Raw genomic sequence first — 6000 nt, forward strand, 5'->3', positions numbered from 1 at the left:
TTTTACAGCCCATGAGCAGAGAACAGCAGCTTTCCGCATGGACTCTTCACCATTCAGTATGAGAACTCCCATCAGCAAATCAGGCAGATGTTTTGCCTCAGCAGGTTTCAGACCCTTTGGCAATAAGAGTGGCTAGCTCTTCAGGAGTTCCACTGCAGAGGCAGAGATGCTACCTCCTCGTGGAAACAGCGTACTCCCTCAGAGCTCATCTCTTTAGCATGTTCCCAAATACACCATTTATATTTATCGGGGAACTTGTACAGATCCTTCTTTATTGGAATCTCTCCCTGATATCACTCATGACATCATAGGTAACTCAAGCTTCAATATAATCTGATGCTCTTCAAGTGTGAGAGTTGTTTCTACCGGAACCAAAGAGTGTGCCAGTAACTGTCTCTCACATGGGCTGTTCTTAGAAATAGCATCAGGGAGGTTTGTAGTTCATAAGTCTAGCAATTGCCTTTAAGTAGCATTCTCAGGCTTTTTTTGTTTATTTTCAGATTGGTACCTGAGCTAACATCTGTTGACAATCTTCTCTCTCTTTTTTTTTCTCCTTCTCCCCAAACTCCCCCAGTACGTAGTTGTGTATTCTAGTTGCAGGTCCTTCTGGCTGTGTTATGTGAGATGCCACCTCAGCATGGTCTGATGAGCAGTGCCGTGTCCACACCCAGGATCAGAACTGGTGAAACCCTGGGCCGCTGAAGCAGAGCATGCAAACTTAACCACTAGGCCATGGGGTGGGTCCCCTATTCTGAGGTTTTTCTAGGGACTCAAGTCTGTGTATTTTAGCTTCTCTAAAAGCACTTGTTATGTTAGGATTATAAAACCTCAGAGGAATGGCTTGGGCTACCCTCTGCTCTGAACTGCATTCAAATCCATTCTTTTTCCAGTCTCTTTGTATATCAGTGCTAATAGGATTCCCAGATATGGTATACATGTCCTCCAGAATCCAGACAACCTTTTGAGGCTTTGTGCCTCTCTCGTTTATTATTGTATAGCAGTTTTCCCTTTACTCTTTATAAAATGCCTCTAGTGGCCCTGGCCCAGATTATTCCCAGAAAAACAACTGACTAGGCTGGGCCAGATTATTCAAACATCCTCTTCTAATCCTATTGCAACTACAGCTTTTAAATTCCCTTGACCTCCAGTTCCAGCCTCCCTTCTGAGAGGGGAAGCATAATTATATTTTCAACTTCATGAATCATCAGACAGAGTAGTAACCAAATCCTGGAGAACGTGAGTAGCGTTAAAGGAAGACAGTAAAATTATATATAACGGAATCTTGCCGGTGCAGATACCTACAGTGCAGGATACTTTTTCGAGATTCTAAGTCTATGACAGCATACCATCACGTTGGCCTGAACTTCCTGACAGTTTTACCATGTCTGGCACAGAAGAACCTTTAGGGAGAATTGTTATCTTTAACTTTGGATTTTCTCACAGGCCAAACAGGACTAAGATGGAGAGAATTGGCGTTTGATAAGGATACTTGAGTCCATGACTTCTTTAAACAGAACTGAAATTTCCTCTCATCCTTCTAAAAGGTGGTGCAGCTTAGTCCTTGCTACAGAAAAAGGTTAGGTCAATTGTAAGGGCTCCCATTTAGCTGATCCAGTTAAAACCTGGCAAACAGCAGATGTCCCCAACATTCAGCTACAGGTCAGTAAGGGCAAGACCTTCCATTCGTGCATCACATCCTTTCCATTTATACATTCAAGCAAAGAGGATAGCACTACTGGATATCTCTTCCTTTATCATGTTCCTGTCTGGAGTTTTTGTAGGACCATGGTACCTCCTATCACAGTATCTCCATCCCCCCTTAGCTTCCTTTTTGGCCTCTTAATATTGTCTTCTTGCTCCCTGGAGATTTATAGTACATTATATACCAATATCCACTTATCGCAAAAAGTTTTACCCTGGGTAAAGTTTACAACCGTGGGTTGTTCTACTTTAACCAAAGAACATGGCCTTGGAACTTCTACCAGGGGTAGGGCAAAATATCCTAGGCTTTCTGTCAACCCTCTTTGGTTTCTACTGCTTCAACCAGCAGAATACATTTAGCAGCCTGAGTCAGCACCTTTTGTTATTGTTCCCTAACAGCATCATTGGATTTAAATTCATTCCAGCTGGGTTAAAGGGAGCATATCTCATGGGACTCATTAAGGGCGGCAGCTGCCAGATATGGAGCAGGTTTTCCTCTTTCCAACTACTGATAATGAGCTGGTAAATCTTTTGAAAGAATCCATTAAATTTTTTTATCACTTGTCTTAACTGCCACCTAATAATAAGTCTATCCAATTCACCCTTTCCTTATTTTTTAGCTGCCCCTCCCCCACTTTGCCTTTCCTTGACTGTTTTACCAGCAATCCAGGAGATAAATCTATGTAACGCAGCCACCTCAGCATCAAATGCTCATCAGAATCTCCTCCCCACTCCTACCCAGTTCTGAGTCCTGCATCACAGTGTTTTGGCTCACATGCCTGACAGGCAAGCCTGCTTCTGACACCATTCTCTGGGATCACAGCTGTGGTTATGGGTGTGAGTTGGCAATTAGACTCAAGAGACACAGGCGGGATTTAACATAATACTATGTAACTTGGCATTATACGAGGAAATAAAGCAGTACATACGGTAGCTTCAGCATCTTCATCTCACCCTCAACTCATTGCAGTGGCCACCCAAGTTCAACAAAGAGGAGGCTTCACTTGCAGCCTCACCCACATGGACACGTATGGCTGCTACAGATGAGAGCCAAGGTACATGTGGGTCACCTTGACACATGGAAACCTCAGCCTCTGCTTCCCATCAAGGTTTTATACCATAGTTATCACATAGGCCCAGTGCCAACTCACAGCCACTCTAACCTGAGGCAGATGTTGTGTTCTGTGCAAGAAACGAGGCTGACAAAAGATTCCTCATTTATCTTAACTCTACTGTTTCCAAGGAAACAATGCTGTAAGAATCGGAGATCTTTCTGAAACAGGTCTGAACAGTCCTGATAGTAACCCTTTACTCACAAATGTTATATATATATATATTCGTGTCAGTGTTGTTCACATTTTTTAATTTCTATGCTTATATTTTGTTCTCATTTATCATATTCCTTTTCTTTAACCTTTTTTAATTTGTGAATTACAACTATCATGCATAAAAGTCCATAAATATTAACCTACAGTATAATAAATAATATTTATATATAGATACCCATGCAACCACCTCCCAGATTGAGAAAACAAACATTATCAGCACCTCAAAGCCTCCAGATCATCATTTCCCAAACCAACCATCCTCAGTGTTTCCTGGCCGCATTCATGTGTTTGATTTTTATGGTCATCACAACTGCGTGTTTCTTTACAGTATTACCACTAGGTATACATCACTAAACAACATAGTTAAGATTTTCTTGTTTTAAATTTTACATAAACACTGTATATGTTCTTTTGTGACTTGCTTTTTTTTAGAGAGGGGGCTTGATATTATCCTTCTAAGATTTAATCATGCTGTAGTGTGCAGAGGTAGTTTGCTTATTTTCGTTGCTATCCAGTATTCTTTTACATGAAAATATTACAATTTATTTAATCCAGCCTCTTATTAATGGTCATTTTTGTTATTTTAAGTTGAGGTTAATGCAAACAATGCTTCTCTTGTGATATTCTCTGCAGTACTCTTAGGTAAGCATGCTCATCTTGTTTTTCAGACAGATAGTGAGGAAATGTAATTTACCCAATACCATTCGGCTGGTAGACTTGGGCTTTCACCTAGCTCTCTGTGACTCCAGAGTCCATGATCTTCATTTCTTCACTAGGCTCTTGCAATAAGAGATATGGGATTAAACTAGGATAGTGGCAATTGAGATGAAGAAAATGGACAAATTCAACCAATTCTAAGAACACAGACTCACTATGATTTTGTGATTAATTTGAAGTAGTTGCTGTAGGATATGGAAAATCAATGATAACATCATTGATTAAGTATCTGGATTGAATGAATTGCTGATGATATCATTTACTGAAATAAGAAATACAGAAGAAAGACCTGAAGTGGGAAATGGAGAATTTAGTTTGGACTTGAGCATACTCCCTTTGGTACTGGCAAGACAACCTAGTGACTAATAGTAATAGCTAACATTTACTGAAAACTTGCCATATGCCAGGAACTGTTCTAAATTCTCTACATGCATTAACTCATTTGATTCCCACACAAACCTATAAGGTAGATCCTACTATTGTGTCCATTTTATAGATGAGAAAACTGAAGGAAAGAAAGGCTCAGTGGTATCCCAACATTACAAAGTTACTAGGTAAGTCAAGGTACTTACATAAGCACCTGCTTCCAGAGCTCATGTTCTTAAGCACAAAAATACGTCTCTTGACGAAAGGACATGGTCAGTAGGTAGTTTATACAGATTTGATGCTTAGGCAAGAGGTTTGGGCTGGAAATATGGATCTGAAAGCTGTCAGTATACACATGCCAATGAATGCAAGGAAATTGGTGATTTAACCCCAGAGGAGTGGGTGGTGTGACCAGAGCTGTGGGCTCCAAATGGAACTCTGTGGGATATGAGAAAGAAAGAATGATACGTTAGAACTGTCCAGAATTAGGATGAGTAAGTGAGCCTTTACACTCTTATTTCAGTGGTTCTCAGCTAGAGGTTATTTTGCCCTCTTCCAGGGGGCACATTTAGCAATGTCTGGAGACATTTTTAATTGCCACGACTAAAGGTGGTACTACTGGTGTCTAGTGGGTAGAAGCCAAGGATGCTGCTCAACATTCTGCAATGGACAAGACAGACCCCCACAACAAAGAATTATGCCATCCAAAATGTCAATAAGACCAACACCGAGAAACCCTGTCCTACACAGATCAGTCATTGGACATGGGCCCACCCAGAAATGGAAAGTAATGCAGGTGAGGAAACTCTACAGCTAAGAGGTGTCTGCTGACAGCACTTCCAGCAACTGGAATAAGTCATTTATTCCTAACTAGGAAAAGAGCAGCGCATCACAGGATCTGCCATGGCTGTAAAAGGGAGATAAGGAAGCCTGCTTTTGACTATCTGATGGGATCAGCAGTAATTAATCATGCCTTTTTATTTTCTGTAATTCCAATGCTTTGACATCTCTAAAGCTTGCTGACCCCAGAGAGATTGCCCCTTGCAGGTGCTAGCCATTTCCTACAGATAGTAAATGATTAGCCTGAGAGCAAGCCTTTCATATGCAAACCACCCAATCCAGAGCCCTCACATCCACCACTTCCTTTCTCACTCTCAGGGCCACTATCCCCCTGCCCTAATTACCCCAGAGTTGAGTATAGGCAGACTTCCTTTTATTGTGATTCCCTTTATTACGCTTTGTGGTTTTTTTACAAACTGGAGGTTTGTGGCAGCCCTGCTTCCAGCAAGTCGATTGGTGCCGTTTTTCCTACAGCATTTGCTCACTTTGTATCTCTGTGTCACATTTTGGTAATTCTTGCAATATTTCAACCTTTTTCATTATTATTATACTTGTTATGGTGATCTGTGATCGGTGATCTTTGATGTTACTATATTACTTGATTTGGGGCACCACATAATGTGCTCATATGAGATGGTGAACTTAATAAATATGTGTGTTCTGACTGCTCCACCCACCAGCTATTCTCCTGTTCCCCTATCTTTTTCCCTCTCCTCAGGCCTCTTTCTTTCCTGAAACACAGCAATATTGAAATTAAGCCAGTTAATAACCCTCCAATGGCCTGTAAATGTTCAAATGAAAGGAAGAGTCATAGGTCTTTCATTTGAATCAAAAGCTAGAAATGATTAATCATAGGTCTTTCATTTGAATCAAAAGCTAGAAATGATTAAGCTTAGTGAGGAAGGCATGTCAAAAGCCAAGATAGTCAAACTCTTAGCAGAGCAGTGAATGCAAAGGAAGAGTTCTTGAAGGTATTTAAAAGTGCTACTCCAGCGAACGAACAAATCATAAGAAAGCAAAAGAGCCTTACTGCTGATATGAAGAAAGT

The sequence above is a fragment of the Equus asinus genome, chromosome 24 (genome assembly GCF_041296235.1).
Source record: "Equus asinus isolate D_3611 breed Donkey chromosome 24, EquAss-T2T_v2, whole genome shotgun sequence".
Classification (NCBI taxonomy): Eukaryota; Metazoa; Chordata; class Mammalia; order Perissodactyla; family Equidae; genus Equus; species Equus asinus.